The sequence below is a fragment of the Poecilia reticulata genome, linkage group LG19 (genome assembly GCF_000633615.1).
Source record: "Poecilia reticulata strain Guanapo linkage group LG19, Guppy_female_1.0+MT, whole genome shotgun sequence".
NCBI classification, from domain to species: domain Eukaryota; kingdom Metazoa; phylum Chordata; class Actinopteri; order Cyprinodontiformes; family Poeciliidae; genus Poecilia; species Poecilia reticulata.
In genome coordinates, this window is record NC_024349.1 from 12,752,505 (window position 1) to 12,777,874 (window position 25,370).

Genomic DNA, 25,370 nt, shown 5'->3' on the forward strand with positions numbered 1-25,370 from the left:
CTATGCTTACAGAAATCTCTGGATACTTTGGCACACTCTCTGGTACTTTAAGCCATTCAGGAACACTGTGACAGAACATGATAGTGGTTTTAAAACAGTAACTTTTGAGTTTTCATGCACATGTCAGCACGTGCCTACGAAGAAGCTCAGCAGCTAMTGCCATGGAGTTCAGTGTTTGATATGTCGGGTTAAAGAGGACCCCAAAACTGGACAGGAACAGTGAGATGAGACCATTATTTTCAGTTTGTGTGACAGCCGTTAGTCTAAAACTTAGGTGGAAAAATACAAAGTTTGTGGAAGGCTAAAAGTGTAATAGATTTGAAATGATTAATAAATGCAATCCACCCCTTAATTTTCTTCAGTTGCAGTAATGCAGGCTTCTTCCTTCCAAAGACAGAAACCTCTGTCCTTTCTCCACAAATCTCCACCCCAAAGATGGAGGGTGTTATGAAAGCAGCAGGCCGTTTTTCTGGGATAAATTCCTACTCTGGTAATATCTATTTACCCTGGTAGATGTTGTGGAAATGGAGTGGTGTGAAAAAGAACCACAAAGAAGTACCATCGCTCCTGTAAAAGGTGGCCGTGGTGGAGAAAAAACTGGTATTTGGGGAGTAGTCGGTCACAAGTTCTTAGTTAATGTTATACTTGGAAGCTTGTCTAAGCAGAATATTTTATTTTAAGATGAGCAGCGTTTTTGACTTCTTTTTTTTTGTAATGTTATGAATGCTAGTCTGTCATATCAAAATAGTGAGTTATAGAACGTGCAAAATCTTGAAAGTCTTCGCTTAAAGAAACTCAACCATGATTTCCCTTGTACTTTCCAGCCGGTCAGCCCCTTGTTTTTCTGAATCCTGCCTGGGACAGGAAGTAAAAGCTCATAGGAAGAGCATGCTGTAAACCTAAATCAACAGGATGCGGGTGATTCACAGGGCAACATCCACTGCACTTAGGAGCAGCGACTGAACTCGCCTAGAAAAAAAAAAGACCTCAGTCCTCTTTGTGTCATTTTCTTCAAAGGCATCACTCCAGCTGATCTAAAGCCAGTGCTATGTGCATGAGTAAATACTACAATCTAGTCATCAGACAGAGGAGAATTTGCACCCCCACCTACTTACTCTACGCTCCTTCCAGGAAGCAGTCATGTAAACACTCTGCTGCGTCGTCGAGGTGCAACATGAGGGGCAAATGGATCACATGTTTGAGTTTCATGTCCACTACAAACAAGCCTGGGAGAATTTGAGCCCTCTAGAGGATGGGGGAAAAAAAAAAAAAAAAAAAATCAAACAAAAACTGCAATTCCCTTTAGGTCTCATTATCCAGGGTTTTCAGATTACAGATGCAAAGCCACATTGTTTAATTTTAATCCCTCCTGCATTGGTGTAACAACAAACCTGTAGGGAAATCAGGGTTGGAAAAAAAGGAAAGTCGAGAGAGGAGCTGTGCTACTTCATCTACAGCAGGTAACAGGAAATTGACCACTCAGCAGATCATCTACAGTAGCTGCTCCAGTCAGCACGCCGACTGATGGATGGCAAGTCACACTTGAGCAGCGACACCATCGATTTCCTTCCCACGCGACCACAGACTGCTGATTCAAGATAATGTAGCATTTTAAAAGGCCTTGCTGGTGGCGTTGTGAGGATAAATTCAGCAGATGAARCTGATAAACGAACCGAGGTTACATCTACAGATGAGATTTATTTTTCCCGCTCAGGAACGTTCTGTACGGTAAATCACCGAAAAGGTCTTCTGTTTCTAATGAAATATTGACAACTGTGTAAAATTACAGTCAACGCATAAGATTGATATGTTTGTCAGTAGAAGCAATACAAAAAGGTCAATAGTGTTCGATATTAAATTTAAAATGGACCAGGTTCACAAAAGTACCTTTTGTTTTTTGCCTGGTGTTAACTAATTTTAAATTATTCAATCTTTCAGCATAACCAATGACTGAGYGGTGAGAAACTTTAAAAAAGCCACTTTTTTCTAATCAGTGAACATAATATAAACACCAACATTCTGTGGTAAGAAAAGCAATYTTCAATTTTCAGAATTAGTGAGGCGTTTATAGAATAATTAGAGGAATCAAAGAGAAGCTATTTAAGAGTAAACTGGATTTTCTGCTAAATTTTAAAGGCATACAGTTCATTAAGACTGAAGTGAGAAAGAGCGCAAGGCTTTGAACAGATAACAGTAAGGTTGAAGTGAGTACAGCAAAGTTTTGGCCTTTTGAGTCATCCATGCCTGTTTGCAATGGATAATTCTATATTTTAAATGTCGGCAGCCTACAAATACATTCTCTAAAAATGTGCATACGGCAGCTGTCAATTAGCCATGCTAATTGCTAACACCAGATGCTAAAGACAGCCAAAGTGACAGACGTCATAAAAAAAGAAGAAAAAAAAATTAATCTCTTTGCATTTGTTTTTTCCTTCTTTAAATAACATTTTTCAAGCAGTTGGGACAGGATGTGGAGAAAACTGCAGCAAAGAGCTCAACATCCTGTATCTTTAGCGCATATCCAGCGCACGCGATCGTAGACGTTAAATTATAAACATCCACACAAGCCACCGCTGTGATGCAAGCAGATGCACATGTTACACGTTCAGAAACGACAGGAGCGACGCGGCATTGATTACATAAATTAAACGTTGCAGGAGCAGGTGTCTCAGAGCGGGCTGTCAGTGTTGTAGGCATTATTAAAAAGATGTTAGCTCATCTGAGTATCCTGAGGATTACTGGTGTGGATCTTTATAAAGAGCTGTAAACAAAGGCTCCACGTGCTCATCTGAGGAGCAAAGATAAGAAAGTGAAAGGAGGAGCAGGGAGGGGGGGGGCTGTTAGGGTTGACTGCCAAGCTAGCAGCTGTGTGATGGATTTCACATGGATCTATCTCGGCTTCCCTCCGCCACGAACAAAGAGCGCCTTCCGAGGGAAAGCCGTGGAGGGATCATCTATTTTCCATTCATATCAATTGCCCTCACAGCAGGTTCTGCATGACTGCTCACACCTCATGGTTCTTCAGCGTGCAATTATTCTGTTTGTCAGACACGCAGGGAATCATAGGTGGGCATATTTTTGGGAGGGGAGGGGATTGCAAATATGCAAACATTTTTCTTTGCTGAATGAGTGGAATGTAGCAGCAAGTGCAAAAGCTGTGCTGCCATTTACGTCCCTAACTCCATCAGTCTCACTTTCATACAACAGAATGATGCAAGAGAAGCGCAGAATATCCCTAAAAAGATCTATATTTTTGACAGTCTTATTTAGGGTTTCTTCACATTTCTGATGTRAAATTCTATACTTTTCCAGCACTAAAATTTCCAGAGTTCTTGGACAGATGGGCGGCAAAAACGTTGCTCAAATGGAAAAAATAGTGAGTGGATTAACAGTCAGATGGATACATAAATAAACATAGATGGATGGATAAACAAATGGATCCATCCATCCATTTTCAACGTCTTTATTTAGACGTTGAAAATAATTTAATCATATTTCATTGTTTTCCAACTAAAGGTTTGGAAAAAGATGCAATATTTTCTTCACCGTCTCTAAATAATAAAAATTCAGCTGGTGAGCAGAAGAAACACAAAAACTTAATTACCTCGCAAAAAACAGAACCTCTTATGATTTTACGACAACAGCAGAACACTGATACACCAGCAAATGAGAGCTACGTCGTCAAGCTCCGCAAGGCGTCGAAAACTCACAGCGCAAAAGATTTTTAATACTGAATCTGGATTACTGCGGCAGCTCTACGCCTACAGATTACTTGTATCCCAGTCGCAGCAATCAAAGACAATGGCACTTTTTGTCCCCGTAGAACCGACAGTACCAAACAGTAACAAAGACAGACTCTTTCCTAAACGGGTCAGGAGTGATTAGGCAAGCGGCACAGAGAGACTTCAGATCTCCCAGAAACAAACAGAATTTGGCTGATTGTGCCTGAACCAACTGCAACTCGCCTTAACGGCTTTAACTGGCACTAAATGATGTTACAGTTTGGCAATTATCCATTATATAAATTGGCCTGTGCTATAAAAAAATCTTTAATATACACAGACTGCTACCAGAAACATGCATCTGTGATAAAAAAAAAAAATGGCACCCAGCTGTCTAGACGTTTTTGCATAGCTTGTGATGACAGCCTAACCATCTTGGCTGCTGCGTTTGTCGTCACGCTTTTGATGCATTATTTATTAGCCTCCCACAGAAAAGTCACAGATTTTACACAGACTCATCTGAAACTGAGCTGAAATGGAAGCAGTGAAGCAGATGACAGTGTTGCGTTGGCAGCAGTGCTGTTTATTTCGCTAAAACTTCTGACAAATATGCTCAGAAACATGCGCAACGGGACGACGGTCAGGCTTATGACCAAAACAATGCAACACAATGGCTTTCTGATATCGCTTTGCTAGAGCTTCATAGAGGCACGCAAGGTAGCAAAATCRGGGGTTRGCGTTATTTTCCGCCAATAGAATAAATACAACTTCAAGGGATAAAATCAAAGCAAAGAAACAGATTAAAGGACATCTGCTGCTCGAGGAGGTTGAGAGAGAAACTCTGAGACAGATGGAAACAGGCTGAAGGAAAAAGAAAAAGGAAAAAAAAAAAGACTAGAAATCACTCAGGGTGACCTGCTCTTGCCCCGCAAAAACAAATGACATCAGAGTGGCTGCCAATCAGCTGATGTGACACAGACAACGGCTGTCAGAACTCRCCCCAGCTTTCACTGAATACTTATGAAAAGCTGCAGAACGCCTCGCTCCAGGAGAAACACAGATCAGCGAAAGTCCACATGCCGATTTTAATGCACGCTCAGATTAGAAAATTACTAAGAAAATTCAGTAAACAAACAAGCGKGGCTTCGCAAAAACGCGTTGCAAAAATAATCGCTCGAGTTGAGCTATTCTGCCAACAGCAACTAGGGGTGTTTTTTGTTTTTCTGCTCTCTGTTGTAAAATGACACTTCAAACGTTCTCTTCATGTCCGCTTTTGAGAGGAACACGGTTTGTTATTGCAGCAACCAACACCATGAATCTACTGACAGAGATAGTTTGAATTTAATGTCAGAAACTGACAGTTTCTTTGCACCAGTCCAATGATAAAATGTATTTATTGTTCCCATGAGATAGAAATAATTGGATGGCTTTATTATCTCAAAGCCAACCAATCTTGATATTAAAGATAAACATAGAAAAGGAAGAAAAGAGGAACCCTGGATATTCACTGGGATTGTCGACCACAGCCAAAATCCACAAATACTTGAGACTCTCGCTTATAACTGCCTGCTTTAATAGTTTAATCAACAAATATATTTTAACATACATCAAGTGAAACAATCTTAGCACTACCACTCTTAGGTGTACAGCCAATCAGCAGCAAGGAAAATAAGTGGAGCTCCTGGATTGGCTACTTGGCAAATGCCAGCCGAAAAGCATTTTACAGAGGTATTTTAGCTTCTCAAACTGCATTTTATTTTAYAATATTATATGAATAATCTGGATATAGGTGGATTTTTCGCAAATAATTTAGTTATGTTTCAGAAAAAGCATCTGAGAATAAGCAGGGCTAACAAGGCGTTTGTTTCTCACAGCTACAAAAATAATCAATATAATATTAACATGCATAATTTTAGCAGCAGAAAATGTGTTGCATGTCTGTTACTTAATAAAAACCATAATGTCACATTACACTTGTTAAAATTGTTGTAAATATTATTTAACTGCATGTCTGAATATGGGAAATAACTGTCAAATGGCAAGAACAAGAGATAAAATAAAAAATCTCTTGTACCTAAATTCTCCCCAAACAAACAAACAAACTGTCAAGCCAACCGTAAGTGTTTTCTTTTTCTTTAAGCCATAAAAACACTCAAAATGTCAGTATTTGTGACGGGTCACTGTGAGCACTGTGAAGTTGGACCCCGTCGTCCAGTGAGAAAGTTGYTTCTAAAGACATCCAGAGTGTTTGACGCCAATATTTCTGCTCCATGGTGACAGATGACAAACATATGCAGCAGACAAAATGCCTAAAACCTCGATATGTGACGAGCGGCTACACAAAGCAACTCAACTGCCCTGAGATAAAACACTTCTATCGCAGGCTTCTCCACAAGAGCTGGTCATTTCGCTCCCGTTGTTTTAGTTCTGATGGTTGTTGTTTTAGGGCATGAGCAGAGCCATCTGCAACCAGACATTTTGTTCATAGCCACTTTGACAACCAATATATATATTTTTTACTCAAGAGCAAGAAAAAKTGGTTTGATGATTAGACAAATATCTATATTAACAGGAGGTTATTTAGGTTTAACACAAGGTGTTAATCTGTCATTCTAAGTGTTAGCTAAACCAAAGAGGGGTTTGAAGCAATAAATAAAAAATTGGGTGCAACAGTATGTTTAAAAAAAAATAAAAAAATACTACACAATAAAATCTATGCATACAAGTATATTTTATGATAATTCATCAACTCAGCTCATAGAAATATACTTAACCCACCAAGTAATCTCCAAACTTGTGGGATTTTGACAATAACAAACAGTCAAAACGCGAGGCATGCCGTTTGGAGGCGAGTTGCACAAAACAATCGACGAACCCTGTACCGCTGTGAACAYGTTAACAAATGGCGTGCAAAAAGAAAAAAATCTGGGTGTAGTTGGGACGTGTGCTTCAATGCATAAAAGAGGATAATTTAATTTCTCCATTGTTGGATTCAAAACTACAACTGTTAGATATTAATCACCATGTTGTTGTTGTTTATGTTACACTATGAGTCAGGAAAAGGCAGATCGGTGAATTTCCGGACAGAGAGCAGAAAAAGAAAAATATTTGTAATGTGCTTGGACAAAGCAGGACAAAAATAGAAACAGTTTTCCTGGAACATTCATCGATTGAGTCGAGTCCCAACACGTTTAATACAACATTTTGATTCTCACCCCTCAAACCTGCTCTTAATTTCTTATATTTAGTTTTGAAAAGTCAATGTTTACAAGTTCTTGGTTAGTGTTTGGATGGATTGTTATGATAAAGTTAAATTAAAAATACCTTTCTAAATCATTGGTGTGTGGTGAATTAGGAGAAGTTTGGGTCTCTTTTCACACAGATGCTTCAGTAACATCAGAATGCTGAAGAGAAAACATCCCTGTTTCTACATAGGTAACATGGCAACTCATGTATTAACACGCAGCTATAACACACAGCTATCCCTTTAATAACCAGCAAAACAAATAAAAAAAAAAAAACTGGGTTGTGATCTTGCTGGGCAAGTTAAGGTTTGGATTTAATCAGCTTAAAATTGCATGTATGAGAACAACCAACCATTATTACTAAAGATACACTAATGAGACTTTTCAACCAATTGACACTGCATTTAAATGCATCCATCATAGAATATGTATGATTTTTTATGATCTTTTACATAGTCATGAGAATCAAACAAATAAAAACAAGCAAAATCACAATCAGCAGGTTAGATTTTAGAAAAAAAAATCTGGCAATCGTTATCAGCCATAAAAGGCCTAATTAGTCTATTTCTTTATTTTGTTTTCAGATCAAGATTCTGGTCCAGAAAAAGTGTCAGACTTAGGATGTGCCATTAAACTTCTCTGTTGGTTCTCAACTTGGCATATATATATATATATATATATATATATATATATATATAGTCAAAAAATAAACCCAAACAAATTAGTTGAGTTAAAAAAAGGCAACTGCGCTGGCACAATCCTACAGTTTCTGGCAAGCCCTGAGCTTTAAGAGACGAGATCCAAGAAGCAGGCAGCCCCCTGCCACCAGGAGCCCAGCAGGATTTCAGGGAAACCTAATTGGACACATGCAAATGAAAGATGTGTTAAAAATTCCTCTTCATGAGGCGGAGGGACCCGTTTTGACACCAGCATCCGCAGCTCTGCGATTTTCATCCTCCCAGTTATGCTTGTGGTTGCAGTTTGAAGTTGAAAATAATTTAAATCCACACCCTATTTTTCATTCTCTCGTCCCCTGCTTCTTTTATTTCTCATTCATAGCTTTCACCCCCCGCCCCCCTTTAGGTATGTTGACAATAACTGATTACAGACGGAGGAATGCAAGGAGAAATGCATGGCCTGAAGCAKGTATTAGATATCTGACTCCACCCTGACATGATAGCACCAACATGGGTGGCAAAGCTATAAAAACAGCCCCTCGCATCACCTACTTCTGGGTTTTTGGAGCCGATCAGTGACAGTCATGGTGGCAGCTTGTATTATCACACTCCTGCTGGGATGTAATGAAAACAATCACGCAGAGACGTGGGAGCTCTAGCTGTTTTTCAGGAACAGAAGGGCCAAGTGCTTGACTACACAAAAATTATTTGGACAAAAAAAAAATACAGTACATTTTATATATAACTGAGCAAGTATATTTTATGATGAATAATATTTATTTAATCTATAAAGAGATAATATATATGATTTATTTTCATCAAAGTGAGTGGGCGTAGCTAACAATGTTCTGGTCGTTTGGGCTGAAGTGAACCTGCTGTGCAGATTAAGATGCCAGGAATGTGAACAGTAGTGGTCAAAATTATGGAAATAAATGAGACGTGAGAAAGTAACAAAAAAATTTTACTTTTGTTTCGGGAGAAGAAACCACTTCTCTATTATGACTTAAAGGACTTCCTTTAARGCTTAAAGGAAGTCCTACTATGACTTCCTTTAAGTCATAATAGAGACTTAAAGAAAATGAGACGTGTATGAAAAACCGCGATGTAGCCTAACCTGGYTCTGTTAATGAGATAATGTTAGAGTCAGATGAGAGCTGCAGTTTGAGACCTTATTACAGAGAATAAAACTAATAGAAAAATTCCAGATGTCAGGGAAATTAATATCATTCAGAGTAGAAAAAATGCACTTTCATTATTTCTGTATTTAATAAATAATTGCCAGATTACAATTAATTTAGAGCCACTATTTATCTTTTATCTAAATGATTAAACATGACTGYAACAGATTATTTATTCATCGGATCGCAGCACCAATAGGCCCTCCATAGCGTCTATGTAAACCACAAAATAAAGAACCACTTACAAAGAAAAACTGTGAAATCCAACTAGTCTGCAGACAAGACTTTAAAGGCGTCTCTGTGACTGGCTAAGCAGCTAACTAGTCCCCCTGCTGAGGCCCAGCTGCTGGATGCGATAGTACAGTAATGCCCTGGAAGCACCACAAAGCCTTTTATTTATTTCCTGTTGAAGATCAGCCAAGCTGGACGGGCATCGCTGGTGGCTCAGAGAGCCGCATCCAAGCGTCAGATTTGCTTCGAAATGCTGCTGGACACAACAAACTGAACCACTGCCCTAATTTAATAAAAACAATAATAAACACAACAGATCTGGGCTTTGAGTTAAAGTCAAACAAAGCCAGGCGTCTTCACATCTGCTGCGTTCTTCTTSTTCTTGTTCTTCATCTTCCTCTGGCTTATCCTAGGCAACAACAGAAGACAGAAAACAAGGGAGCGCTGAGAAGGGAAGGCGTGTTCCCTCTCGAGAGACAACAGATATGATGATTGAATCCGATCCCGTGTCTTTGTTGATCTCCCCTCTCTGCAGCAAACTATTTATGCTGTATTTTCTGAAATGGCAGCCATGTGTCACTCTCCGCTGCCTGAGAGTGTTGAGTAGTGGATAACCGAATGGGTCTGTCTGTAAAAATTAAACAAGGATTTACTCTGCATAAAATCCTCCAATCTGATCACTCTGCACCAGTCGGAGCACAACGTGTGGCTTCATTGTTTAGCGCCAAAGATGTGSAGYCAGAGAAGCAGGAAGTGATGTAATTATAAGCAGCAGCAGCAGAATAATAAAGCCATCTAGCATTTATGGYTTTTACATAGGAAAATAATTATAGCTTTAAAATGCCACATAATTAAAATGCATATCTGTTAGGAGGAGAACTCATAAGACGAATGAAAGGTAGATCTACTTGCAGTAGTCCGATATCGTTGTGGAGGAATTTTCACTTTTCTTTACAACGCTGCTGCAGTTCCAGTCAGTGTGTCTAATGGTTTCGGTGCAGCTCTCCTGAGGTCCACCACAATGAGGTTGAGGTCTGGTGTTTGATCAAGTCATGCGATGCCATTATTCTTTTATTTTTCTGCTATTCTGTGGCAAGTTGGCTGCTGTGTTTGTGGGTGTCGTCCTGACCCCATTGTGGTCCATTTTTAGACAGATATCCTCATTATTGACTCTAAGCAATTACAATTTCCCACTACAGACTATCTGCCTTCCTTGATGTAGAAAGATAAGAAGCCAAAGTGGAACAATGCAACTTGTTACGCATTTGACACTTAAGCACATACCATTTGATGGGCACATTAGCAAGTTGACAGAATATTTTTGGATAAGTGGGGAGACTCCGCTGCACGWGGGGCCGAGCTGTCAAACACCACAGTGCAAAAACACAAAGTCTTACTAAGTATTTTWGTCTTTTTTATAGAAGYCATGCAATAAAATTACAAGGATTATAACAAAATTGGTTATAGGAGCTTGTTTTAAGTAAATAATTCTTTAATATTGATGAAAAAGTACTAGTTATAAGTGAAATAATCTGCCAGTGGAACAAGACCTTTTTTTCCATCTAAGTTATAACGTCTTGTTGCCATGAAACATGTTTTAATTTATATCCTAAGACAGGAAGGGAGCCCAAATAATTATCTTTCCACCACTTTGCTGGATAGTTTGTTTGTGATAAAATTTTGAATTTGGTTTTTTGGTATAAAATCTGTGTATCACCTCACTATTTTAAACTAATTGATCATTAAGAACGTTTCAGAAGTGTTGCGATTCATTCAGAGGTGACTGAATCAAAGTCTCTGTATTGGGTGAACATACATGTTGTTGCCCGATCATAAACTAAGCACACCTGATTTACGTCCCCTCTTAAATCTTATTAGATAAGCAAGAGTGTGCTTAGTTTACTTTGTAGCTAATATTTTATTCTAAATTATTAAACAATAAGAAGAAAAGTCTGTTTACTTCAGATTAAATAATTTTAGATCCCAGTGATTTATTAACTCCTAATAGATAAAATCTGAGAATTGAAATTTTCTTCTCCACCGAAGAYGACTGCAAATGTTCAGCCCAGAGGCATATCATTATCATGGTGATTACTCTGGTCTCTAACCTCCATTTTCACCCCCTCTTAGCCTTAGTTGTCAGGGAGCTGCAGAGAAAACATTGGGCGTTCTTTAACAAATGTCTGTGACCTGCTCTCCATCATCCAACACATAAGTGCCACACTGTCAGAGGTGCCATGCAACCTCGAAGCAGAAACAGTAAGTGRGTGTGTGCAGGAGAAACTGGGTTGTTAGTGCCTGCTCAATTATCACCACCATATGTTGCTCACACTGCATCTCCAGGACTTGTGAAGCTGTTACAGAGAAAAACTGGACTACTTTCTATACATCCCACTTGGAGGCTTTGAAATCTGATGTTTCTTTTTTTTTTTTTTTTAATTAGTTAAATACTCATTTTTTGGGGGAATTTATAGTTTTATTTTCTCTTAGGGTCCATAGAAAACAAAATGTTATGAATACAGTATATGACGAGGGATGTGTCAGTCGGGCTATCCCAATGTCCAGACCTGCTGACTCATATTTTGGCCAATTTCTTCCTTCTTTTAAAAACCATAAAACAAGAAACTTAAAACAAGAAAAATAAGCTTCTTTGAGAGAGAGAACCACTTTTGACTGAGTCTGAAAACCTCAATATTGAGATTAAGCCCCTTCACAGAACCTATTAAAATAATCTTGGCGGTTCTAAAGGAAAAGATTCAGACGCTGTGGACTTTTTAACTGCAGATTGTTTGAGCTTGTAAATCTTAGAGATGCACCAATCAGGATTTCCTGACTGATATCAATTTCCATTTTCTTTTGAGGTCTGACCTAGTGACAATTGCTTCGTCCCAAGAGTCTGTCACACATAGGCATAAAATAATTGATGCGGGTTCTTAGAAGAATGTCTATGAACCCAACAGAAATTGAACGAATTTTAAGATTAGATCATGTGACACCAACCTTAATCCTAATTTTATAAAACTCAAAGATCATCAAACTACAACCCAATTGAAATAAGGCTGAGAACAGCGACATTATATTTTGATGCGTTTAAAGACTACAAGAAAAAAAAAAAAAGATTGATATTTTTGGTATTTGATCAGCTGATCAGGGATCAGAGCCAATCAGGTGAAACCGGCCTGTCCTAATCTCTGGCTGATTGGTTAGTGCATTTCTAACTATGACTTAATCAATATTATAAAACATGCTGAAAATAAATCCAGTGGCTTCATTTTGAAAAGCCTTTTCCATTTTGAAAAGTCTTAGAAAAAAAAAAAAAGGTGAATTTTCATTAATAGCCAGTAACTCTCCATTAAAGACAAATCTGTTCCCTATTGTCTTCTGCTACCAGTTCTCAGTCTGAATCTCAGCTGGTGTCAGAGCAGCAGATGATAAGCGAATACCCGGTCACTGTGAGCAAATGGTGCGGCTCCGGCAGCTTTTCTGGCTGAGCACAAAAAGGCTTTGGCAGCGTTTCGAGGACTGTTATTGTCAACAGTGTGTTTTCCCAGTGGGGGAACATATTGTATAACCAAATGCTTGGATGTTAAGCAGAAATATCGTACAGCGCAGCTTTGTTCATTTGCATGAGGTTGCATAAAGAGATCATGCACACAGAGCTGTTTTGGGTCACAACACCTTGGTGCAAAGTCAAGATGTKCGCTACACATTGAGATCAGATCCCCGCTGGTGAAGGTCAGCGTGACACAGTCGCAGAGCGACGGGTGTTTTCTTACGTGCTTGAATCGATGCAATCGTCCCAGAGCACCTTTCATCTCAGGTTTATTATCGATCACGCCTCACAGTAAATTATTTTGAAAATGTATGTGATGGTGCTATAAACTGCACGGATACAGAAACAAGACTCGGGACTTGACTGGCGTACCTAATGCTGTTAATCACATGCAGTGGACAACTCAGTTATGAGGTAAGAGGAAACCAGTGGCAGCTGATATCGGGATCGATATTTCTATAATAAATTGCCTTGTAAGCAAAGCCGTGTCAGCACTGAATCTGAAAAATTTGCTTTCCACAAAACGAGTCCTGAGAACAGACAGTAAGATATAAAGTCAGCTGTGAGAGAAAGTCAGCTGAGAACAAATAATATAATCTGTGACATTTTTTTTATTGTTGTAAGGTTCTCAACATGGTTTTATGCTCATTTGAGATTTGCTTCATCTTATTTTTAAAAATGTGATCAACATGAGGACAGATGGAAACATTTACTAAGAACAGGATCTGGTTTAGTCAGCATGTCAGAGACAGGGCTGATTAACATGGACATAAAAGWTGACTGAGATAATAAAAAAACATCTTAAAATAAAGTCATCTTTGATCAAACATAAATCTAAAAAAAAAAAAAGCTGATTATTACTTCTAACTAAAAATGAACTCATCAGGAATTTAAATCTTCTGTAAAGCTTTGGCCTTGTAATATAGATTATGGATCGATTCCCATTGAAGTGAAAATATAACAGCATTAAAAATATTTTTTCTAGCCTTTCTGCCATCATAAGCAGCAGTGAGGCAATGGAGAGGTTCAACTTTACCACTGTTTTAAAACTAGGACAAAATGGATCACGGACATTTTAAACTATGCACCATCTCTATTTTAGCGATTAGCACAGTTAGCATTGAGACACTGAGTATAGTCTACAGGTTGCAGATTCTTACCTCATCAGAACTTAAAGCTCAAAAATCTAAYAGAAACCAACTTTGCCTTAAAACGTTCAGCCGTCTTGTTGCCTGTCGAAGCCTCTCTCACTCTCACCAACACTGAAAATTATAAACTTGAACTTGTCTTCCTGCAGCGACAATCTTTWGTTTCCGTCAGTGCAATTTGGAAAAGTTTATGTATCTATCTGGAGAAGGATCAGATTTTAGATTGTCCAATAATCATGATTGTTGCATTAGATCCCTTGTTGCAAAAAAAAAAAAAGCAGTTTCCAGTCAATAGCTGATTTTTTTTATGCAGTTCTACCTCTTACTGCTGGCAACACCTGACATTGACCTTTTTATCAATCCTTCTCTAAGATTTCCTCTCACTCTATAGTTTACAGTCATAGTTGCGCAATTCCTCAACAAAACAGAAAGTAAATTGGAATCCCTAAAGAGTTTGTACACTCATTTTCCTGAGTATACACCTCAGTCTTTCTCTCACATTGCTCATCTGTACCTGACACTCCTCCTTTACATTTGTGCTTTACGGTGCATGCCTGCAGCGCATCCATCAGCATGCAGAGCATGTCAGCTAACCCCCTGACTGTGGTCTCACTCACTGCCGCATCCAACTGCACTCATTTGCACACTATCACAGGCCTCATCCAAGCCTCGGCGTTGAAAAAGCTTCAAACGGGACTCAGAAGTTGAAAGGTTGTTTTAATGAAAGTGATCTGACCTCAAACCACAAACCACGAGCTTCTGCAGCGGAGATAAACCAGCCGGAAACGCTCGGCTCTGTCACGCAGCTACGTTTGTAGCGATATGACGATTTAGCTTACATTCTTGCTTTCTGCACACTGTCGGAATACAAATTGAAACATTTCAAGTTGTGTGAAAACGTTTGCTGGTGCATTCGCTCTGCCTTCAGACTGCATCCCATCGCTCAAAGCACAATGGAAATATTGGAGAACTGACATGATGATCATACACAACTCCCTTTACATCAGCGTTGAAAGAATGAATAGGAAATGGGCTGCTTTAGCGAGCATCCATTATTCATTAAGCACGGCTCCCTTCCTCCTCCTCCTCCTCCTCCTCCACATCAACAACCCTTCTCATTCTTTTCCTCGCTCTTTAATTCACTATTTTCTCGCACTGTTTACATGTTATCGCCACACAACCAGAAGCAAAATGCTTCAGAGCATACAAACAATAAAACAGATTTGATGTCAGGCCTCTAAAAGAATACAACCCCACATTACTGCCTCAGCGGCAAAAGATTTCATGTGACACGGCGGAGATGTTATTGCACTTGGTGACACAGTTCATGGATTAAAACTACCTGCAGCTGATACAGTAAGTCACAAGAAGGTGAGACTTTGATGCTGCGTTTCACACGGCGTCAGACTTTACAGTGCTGAAGGAAAAAGATGGGAAGAATCTCTTTTCGGGTCTGTGCGCCATCTTTACAATTCATTTTGAAGCCTTGCACCGCAGGAAAAGCAACGCWTAAGRTTCAGTTTCACCCAATTTACATCATCTTTTAAGACCCGAGACGTGAAGCAGCGTTATAAACATCAGGTAGTAAGCGGGTGCGAGGTTGTAAATGCATAAAAAAAAAAAAAGTATTTACTCTATTGACAGATTTCATCAAATCAAGCAGATTTGAAACATTTGGGTTTAATAAAATATGGCATATGCTCAGGTACATATGCCATATTTAAAATTTCGATGAGCAAACAATTTTAGAATCAGTAACGGCCAAGAAAAAAAAAAAAAACCTGCTCAGTGCATCCCTGTCATCTCTTAGATTTACAAGCTTAACTTAAAGCTGCATTCAAGAAAATCCAGTGACTGAATCTTTTCTTGTCAACTGCCWGTGCCACKGTGATATTGCGCAACTTCTGCACTTTGGGCTCCCTTTTGTTTTCCCCCTGCAGAAAAGCAATGTTTGTTTTCCCTCGTCATTCATCCCTATTAGACCAACGAGGACGAATGTTTGCTTTCATTTCGTTGAAGTAAAGCCACAAAGCACAGGGGTTTAAAACTTCTCAACTACACCCCGTTTTCCCAGAACAGGTTTCACTTTTATTCAAAAGGAGCTTTATTGTACACAATCAATAACCATAACTGTTGRATTTTCTTTCAGTCTGTCAGTCGCATCAAACATGTTCCTAAGCTTGTCCTCTAATTGCTTTGCGGTGTGTTTTGCAATGCAGTCCAACAACTCAACACATGTACAATGGATAAACTTAAGTGTTGCCTGAGGAGGGTCCGCCCATATTACATCTTGCRAAGTGACATCATACGCTACGACCAAGGGCCACATTTTTTTTTTTTTTTACTCACGACAGGCAGACTAAGCAAGTGGTTTTCATTTGAAGTAGATCCTGAGGCGAGGAGTCAGACAACGACAGAACAGAAACGCTTTTCTGTGGCCTAAACTTTGGTTTAATTTGAGGGAAATTACTGACAAACTACTACCCAGTCCCACTGCTGCGCTCACTGTAAATAGTTGCTTAGGAGACAGCAGAGGCTGCTCCCTTACTGTCTCTTTTCAGAGTTGGCCTGAAGGTTTTTTACACATCTGAGGAGATAGTTTAGTTCTCTGCTCTTTAGAGAAACTCCCTAAAGGCTCCAGATTTCTTGGCTGAGGTGCACTGGATGATGCCATTTTCTATTAACATATTACTTGTGGTAAACAAACACTAGAAGGCTAAAGATTAACAAAGTGTATTTGAACATACTTTTCCAACTTTACCTATTAATGCAGGGGGAAAAAACACTMATTTTTTGTAAGATTAGACACAAACCAATCTATGTTTAGTTCAATATCGTCTTTCCATCTGATTTTCTTCAACCCTTTTTTTTAATATTTCTAATCAACACCACTGATTAAAAATGAAACCACATGTCCGGGTACGGCTTAAAAATAAAATTTCTGGGTTTTTTTTATACAATATCCATCTGTAATCAGTTTGCTTTTTACTTGTTTTCTTAAAAAAATAAAATAAAATTATTAGAGAACTATGAGAACTTTAATTTTGAGAATATTATATGAGATTATAATATTAACAGGAAAATATAAGCAATTTTACCAGAAAAACATCTTCAAATTCAATAAAAAAAAGTTGATTTAAGGAGAAAAGCATGACATGTCCAGGTCAGTTTGTTTAGTTCTTTCTCCCAAATAGACAGCTGTTTGCACGATTGTCTCAAAATCCTGCTGCTGATGATAATTTGATATTGATATGTGAAAAAATAAATAAATCAAGTATCATCTGTGAACCACACACCAAAGAATAACTTTACAAGGTGTTCCACATTCCTCATTTTAATTTTTAATTTTTCATGTTGGGAGTTCACATAAAACTTCAACTTTACCCTGGTAATAATTTATCCTTATATTATTTCAACAATTGCCGTATGAGAGTCAAAACAAAAACGTATCCTGGGCTTTTTAAAAATAAAAATATGCACTAATGTACACATTATTGGCTTATGCATCTCTGACAAAATCCTTCCAAGAGCCAATCATGTCATCCATTTCTAAGCTGATCGATAGCCCATAATGTTTTTTCTTTTACTCCATTTTTCAGCAATCTATTTCATACAAGTCCAAATCAAAACAGTTTAAAATATCAGTTTATATAGTTACATTCTTCTCTGCCGTCTGATGAGCTCTTCTATCTTATAGGATTCTCAAAGACAGATCATTCAAAATGTCCAGCAAGAGTCATAAAAAACTCAGCAGCTACAGGAAGGAAAAGGGGCCCTGCAACAGATGGCACGGGCCCCCAGGGGGTCCAATGTGACAGAAACCTCGCCAAAAAATTAGAAAAAAGTAAAACCAAATTGGACACACTGTTCTGATCTATTTAAAGGGCTTTGCACGAGGTCAGCTGATGATAAAACTACTGAGTGTCTCACTTCCCTCGAGTGTCAGTCTGGGGTGGAACAGATCAGACAGCGAGGACGGACGAGTGGGACAAAGGGAGACACGGCAGGTACTGTAGCAGTTTGCACAGCTGTACACTGTCCACATGCTGAATGACGCGGTCTCTCTGTCGCCGAGCGCTCTGTGGGTGGCTTCAGAGGGTTTCTGATTCCCCCGGAAATTCCTCCAAGCAGGAAGCAAGCGCACCACTGCAGTGCTCGTATTCTGCTTTCCAAGGTTTCGTTTCGATTCCAGTCCCCACTTCATTCTTTATTAAAACAAATAACATCCCACACAATGCACACCAGATCCCCAGTGACTCCCCTTCCAGTTACTTGGAATTGGAAGAGCTGACTGCCCTTTCCAGCTAAAAGTGAGGGGTTAGACTCTAATCTCGTTTCTCTGTATGGCATAAACAGTTTTTTGGGGGTTTTTCCCATCGTTATTAAATCATTTCAACATGATGCCAAAATCCAAACACAGACTGCAGGGTTCGCCTTCTGCAGCACCACCCGCAAGTACGAAGAAGCCTCCGGTTGCAACACACTGCAGCTTAATGTGCAAGCCTCTGCTAATAAAGCACAAATACAGACAGCATTTACCTCACTGTAACCAAGGATCCTACAGCTTCAATGTCAAACTTCCTTACTTTTCCAGAGTGCAGTTTCTAGTGACCCAAGTTCTTTTTAAGGCAAATTGTAGAAATAATTTTAAAAGAAGAATTTCTTTTTGCTATTTTCAGGCTTTAATTTCTAAGCTTGAGTAAAAAGGAGAATAACACAGAGGAAGAATGAATAAAGAGTCTTCCACTCACACAGCAGTCTCCAAATATATAGCTGCAGTAACTGAGGATCAATAAACGGACTGGATGGATTGATTATAGATAAACAGACAGATCGATAGGATGGATGGATGGATGGATGGATGGATGGATGGATGGATGGATGGATGGGAAAAATAAGATGGATTTATGAATAAATGATAGAAGGATAGTGGATGGATGGAAAGAAAGAAGAAGAAATGAATGATAGAAAGATTAATGGTGGGTGGATGGATGAAGAAATGAATGGATTGAAAGAAGGATGGATAAATGATGAATGAAACGTAGGAAGAAAAGGAAGGAATGAAGAATTAATGAATGATTGATGGATGGGTGAATGAGTGAATACATGATGGATGGAAGGAAGGATTTATCAATAAATGATAGATGGATGAAATGAAGGAAGGAAAGAAGGATAAATGATCGATGGATGAACTTTAYAGTGGAATATTCTGGGGATATTCCACTCTAWTCTGTGTGGTGAAACATTTTCACAACATTGCACAGGAACCCTGCCTGATAACACCCACTCCTGTCTGAACCAGTCTGTTCTGATGCCGACTGACATCATTCTCACTGGTAGATGATAAGTGCTTGTTCTGGCAGGGCTCATCCCTAAAATTAACACCAATTAATTTCGGGGATGAGAAACCGTTCATCCATTTGCAGCAGAGCGCTCTGATTTGACGCACCAGGACGGCTCAGAAGAAGAAGAATCCAAGGACTTCAGGGTATTACAATAGAGCAGGGAAGATGTGGGATAAACTACAGGGCTGTTAGCTTGAGCTTAATATCCAGCAAGCTGTCAGACACTCCAGGTTTGCACAACTAGTTCCTCCCAAAGCTCACAGAGGATTTTATCAGTCGCCAGATGTAGCATGTTTGTTTCACCCAGCACGCCCACACTCAGACAGCATCCACTTCACAGGCTTTCCAATATACCAGTTTACAACGGGGGGTGTGGGGGAAGAAAACAGAGGACGGACATCTTGGAAGTCTTACAGAGTAATTAAACGTAAGATAAAGTTAGCTAGCAGCTCTGTTTTATTAGGAGATGAAATGCCATCTGGTGCAAACAAACCTCACCTAAACTTCTTTATGTATCTGATAAATTGGCCCACCCAGGGAAAAAGTTTCATTGCACATAACGGCTACAGCAGACATGCTTACTGCCAAGGCAACGAGCGGGGAGTAGGCAAATTATWTTTAAATAAATGCAGCCGTTTTATGAGCCACAAACTGCAGAATTTAATGTCTTTTGTTCCGACTTTATGTGAAAGATTAACACAAAGTGGTGTTGAACTGTGAAGTTGAGGKAAAATAAAGCTTTTGTTTTCTAAACAATTATGTTTGTGTGTATTCATAATTATTAAGTTTTTGGGGTCACATCTTTACCAGCTTTGCGCATCTGCAGACGTAAACATCTGTCTCGTGGGAAAAAGCAGCTCCGTCAGTCAGATTGGACAGAGAGCGTCTTCGCCTAATGATTCTCTCAATTAAACCAGTCAACAAATTTAGATCTGAATTTTGACTAGATTGACATAGATATGCTTTTGATCTAAATCGCTCCGTTGCAGTTCCGGCTMTGTGTTTAGGATTGTTTTCCAGCTGGAAGGAGAAATCTTTGGCAGCCTTTAACAGGGTTTCTTCCAGGACCGTTGGTATTTAGCTCTGTCCATAATCTCCTGGCTAATTAATATTAGTTCATGTGGAAGCCMGTGCCTCTTTAGCTTTGCATGTATATGCTCCGTTTTTAGACGATGGATTGAACACTCCTCTGTTCGATGTTACTCATKAAAATAACCATGTGTATTGATCATGCTTCCWATGTATCTTGCATWACAGAATTCCATGCTTTTCATCAATTTCTAGATTTTTGTTCCTGCAATTTTAGAACTTTCTGGGAATTTGGTTACACAACTCTTAACCTAAGGTATTAACCTCGAAGAGTTGTCTGAYGTCATTATCTCTAGGTTACACAAATAATGAAATAACACAGGGTTTAAACCGGCTTCAAAATTTCAGACAGTGCCATAGGGCCATTTCATCACGGCTGTTGTGGGTTCTGGACTTAATTACACTAAATCAACTCCATTTCAAGATGTCTAACTCAGGAAATCAGTAATAGAGTATCAAAGACTAAATGTAGATCATTTAAAGCACAGTTCATAAATGTTGGTACCTATAAACWCTGTATGTTTTTACCTTTACTAGGTATCATGGATCAGGTTTTGCTTGTGCRTTTGGATTTATGGTGCACCAAATTTAAAACGCCACACACTGCGAAGACAGAACGGAAGGCGAAGATATTCAAATCAAGGTGTCACTGATAATGAAGTCGCTAATTCAAATTGAAAATGTTCGGTAGTCGGCTTTGATATTAGCCCTGAGGAAGAGAAGTCAGGTCCGTCCGCCTCCAAATGTGCTCCTCATCGATAATTTCTCATTTTCAGAGCCGATGCAACTTAATCGCAGCCAATTATAAGCATGAATTCTTCTCTCGTTTTCTCATTCAGAAAGCAGCCCTGCTTTAATCTGCAGTAATTGCCCATGTCAGGTTGACTAACAGATTTATTCAAAGTAATTTAGCGGCAACTCCGCATGACAATAAAGAGCTCATTCCATCTCAAGGTATTTAATTCTCAAAGTAGAACAGCAGGAAAGGGTTGAGTACAGAGGTTGTTAAAATAAGATTTAAATACAGAGTAATACATGAGAAAAAAATAGGGAAATCATGATGTACTAAACGAAGGACAATTCATCAATGTCTATATAGATGAATAAGGACACGTTACATTGAAATGGTCAGAAAACGTAGCTTTTTACAGAGTTTTCAGCTCAGTCTGAAAAAATCTCCAATTTTATTAAGTGAGGTTGTAGTTCTGAATTAGTATGAAGAAATAGAAACAGAATATAGAAACATATTTAGATTTTCAGATTATTACATACAGCATCACATTGTCTGAAAGATGCATACAATTCATCCAAATGTTTTCCCATCCAATAAACAATCTATTCATAATTTTTTGCTTAGAGTCTTTGGCTTTTGCAGCTTCCAGATTAACCAGTGTAGATTGCTATRTGCCATAAATTCATWGTACTTCATTACTTCAACATAGGTTAAAAAATACAKAGAGAAATTGGATCTTTACAAAAACAAAATATGTAGGAATCCCAGCAAATTGGCCAATTAAAATCTCTTCAGTGCATAGATTTAAAAAAACAACAACAACAAAAATAAACAGAACATGTATAAATTTGCTGTTGTACGCTTAATCAAAAGATCTAAAAAATGTTGTCTTCTGGGCAACATATCTTCCCAGTTTTCCATGTTGACTAAGAGACATMATTTATCCCAGAATCCAACCTTAAAAAACGCTGCAGCTGTCTTAATATTTAGCCTGCACACATCARGTTGGCATCATTTGAAAGTTTTCTAAATGCCTGCTTGCTTTGACATACAACTCTCCAGAAAATGTTGCAAAGAGACATACAAAATGCAAAAAGAAATATGAATCTTAGGGCACATTATTCACTCTCCATCCAGTAGTGCGCTGCAGGCAGTCTGCAACAAGGATGCTGATCTGTTGCTGCCCCTGACCTCTGACCTCCCCTGCTACAGAGCCCGCCTAAAGGGATTAATGCATGTCACACAGCCGTCCATGATGAGCAAAAAGAAAAAAGGAAAAAAATATATAAATCCTCAGCTAACTTATGCAGCAAAGAGGAGAAATAACTCATGGCTTATCCATCAATCCACCCGCAGCTCACCGACATGTTGGAAGAGGCTCAACTAAAGCTCAATCAAAAACCGAGTCAGGGTCAGAATATGAGGAAAACAAGCATGTTTGACTGGAAATAAGGAAAAAGACAGACAGAATAGGAAAACAAGGAATGCAGGCAGGAGAAACTCCAAAAGCTTGATCCATTAACCTACTTTGACGCACCAGGCTGACTGAAGACGCTGCAGGTTGACAGGAAAACGGTTCCAAAAATATAAACAAGGCGAACCAAACCTATAGACGGGTTGACTCAAACATTAATAAAGCAACAAACACACCTGAAATGGACGCTTCACAAGGGAGAAAAAAAAATCAGCACGCCGCTGCCTGCCGCGGTGCGTAAAGGACAGGTAAGACGGAGCAACACGCTGCTGGAATGATGCCGTTCCCTGCTAGGTTGATTAACACCAGCGCGCTTTTTTGAGACGAAACGACGAAGTAAAAACATACAACTCACCCTTATGCCTTTGAATGTTAAGTCCTGAGCCCAAATTGTCTGGGAAGAGGCGAGGCGGAGGTTCAGCGTTGCCGCCTGTCAGTGGAGAAGGTGGAGTTAGAGGTTTACTCCAAYACAACAGAAAGCCGCCTGTCGGCTATAGCATCCAGGCTGCCGGGATAGGGTGACACCTGCTGGCCTACAGCTGTATTACAACATCAAAAGCAGCCAGTTTRTCCTCAATTTTGATCTTTTAATTACAGATTTTATTTGGGGTTTRAKCTGAAGATTTATGCTTTTCAAACTGATGGATTCTATTTCAATCCAAGAAGTGTCTTACATTTGTTTTGTTTATATTATGTTTCCTCTGAATATGTCTTTTTCTTAAATGTATTATTTTGTTTACAAAGACACGTGGTTTTTAGTCCATCTTCAAWTTTWTTTTTTTWGATCGGATCTGTTTTGACTCATTATTTAAAGAAATATAATGCATACAGTTAATTTTTTTATAAAGCAATGTAACCTGAGAAAACACAAAATGTAGATTTTATATTAGGATTTTACAGGTGGAAAAAAACTATCCCAACCAGCCTGCAGCTACTGTATGTGTAAAAGTCACTGCCCCATGTTTAAATTGATGAATTGATTTTGACTAACCACATTTTGTGGTTTACCTTTGTTAGGCACACCAAAACCTGATTGCTATCAGACTTGTGTAATTATAAAACTTCTTAATCTGATTGACATCAAGGCTACAAGATCTTAAAATGTAATGCATCAGGCCCTGATCTAAAAACATTCAAGAATATACTTCATTGACATCTACTAGCATGAAAATAGTTATAAACTCATTTCTAAGGCTTTGAGACTCCAGTGAACCACACTTGGCCCTTTTTCACTAGTTGGTACCTCTACAGCGTGACTCAACTCCGCTCATCTCTATATGGTTCAGATGGTTTTCCATTACAATTTATAGTGGGTGGGGTTGTCATGTACATGGGCAAGTCCTGAGTCTAAGTATCGCAAAGTGATCTGTACGCAACATAAACACAACAATGTGAACATGGAARYTATGTTGAACAGTCTGCCGGTCTTTATGTCTGACTCGAAAAGGAAGAAAACCTTTGGGTAGAGAAGAACAGGAGACTGTGATAAAACCAGTGACTCCGCCCTGAGCCAATCATTGATCGRCTGCCTTCTGAAGTCACGTTTTCAGTCTGACTCGCACACTTGGATCCCCAATGAAGTAGGTRCTAAAAAAGAGGCTGGTGCCACATACCTGTTACAAGTGGAAAACAATCATAAGTGAGTAGAGTTGAATCGAGCTGCTCTGAGTAGATGCTGGGAAAAGGACCAAGAGCCGTTATGGATAAATGGAGAAAACATGGATCAATGAAGAAACTTCCCCAGAAGTGGCCAACCTACCAAATTTAATCCAAGAGGGCACCAATGAGTCACCAACTCACAAAAAATACAAGAACAACATCTCTAACACCACAGGCAATTCTTGCCTTGGTTAAGGTAAAAAAAAAAAAAGACTGGGTGGAAATGACATAACAGGAWAATCACAAAGCAAAGATCATCATACCTACAGTCAGACATTATTGGTGGTAATGTGATGGTTTGAGGTTTGATGACTTTCCATAAAACAATGATGTCCACCAGAAAATCCAGTGTGGCATGTTGTGTTACATTTACAATATCAACTGTAATGGTTGTTGTCACCAGCAGCTCATAAAAATCATGACTAAGTTTATCATCAAATCTATTTTCCACCAAKGAACCGGAAAAGGTCGCCCATAACTAGTCTAAAGTCCACCTCATAATAAAATTACTTCAAGTTATTAAATAGTTTGAGTAAAAATTGCGCTCATGTTTTAGTAAAGCTTTGTATTCAAATAGATTTTATTTGTCCTTCAGTTCTTAAATTAGCCAAATTAAATGTCTGATCTGATTGTTACATAATTTGTGCTGGCAAATTCTAATTTTGTTCAAGTTTCCTGCCGGGATTCCTCTTGGATGGTTCTCAGTTGAATAAAGTACAACACAAAACATGAAAATTGCTTTTCTCTTTCAATGTCCTTTATTCAATRTTTGTCTTCATGGCTGCACTTCTATTATTATTCCTTTACAGCCTCTATGATCACATAATCATGGCCACCGCCTGCCGTGGTTTTAGAGCCCTCACTAGTGACGCATTCATATGATTCAATGATCATTAGTCTTCCAGTAACTTTTTTTTAGGATAAAGTAAATTATTAATCTGATTTTATGATAATATAAAGAGCAGGACTTTGAATCCAAGACAAGAAACATATATCAATAAAAGCAGCTTCAAAGTGAATCTTACTTTATAATGTCTTATTTTTTTTAATGTTATGAAGTAGAAGTAACAGCATCATTTATCTTATTCCTAAATAAGAAAATCCCTGAATTACACAGAGACCGCTGACATGATCTTTATTTCACACGCTCTTCACTGATGTGACGACGTTATCGCGTTTGGCTGAAACGGTTTCTCCTATGACAACCACCTCAGTCTTTCCTCTTGTCACTCCAAAGGTCGCAGTCATAAACAGGAGATTTTATGACCCCCCACCGAGTCCACACTTCACTCCACCCAGGAGAGCTTACCATTTCA

General features: G+C 38.8%; 1 protein-coding gene across 6 annotated transcripts in view; it reads right to left on the reverse strand.

The window, feature by feature from the left end:
• The window catches only part of LOC103481561 (protein tyrosine phosphatase receptor type E), a 68,471-nt gene extending 45,621 nt beyond the window's left edge, over positions 1-22,850 (reverse strand). For 5 of the 6 annotated variants that reach the window (XM_008437110.2, XM_008437107.1, XM_008437109.2 and 2 more), the window contains exon 1: positions 22,751-22,850. The gene's annotated coding sequence lies outside the window, so the exon portion shown is untranslated. The other variant, XM_008437105.2, reaches the window with a different exon arrangement.
• Between the last annotated feature and the right edge of the window lie 2,520 nt (positions 22,851-25,370).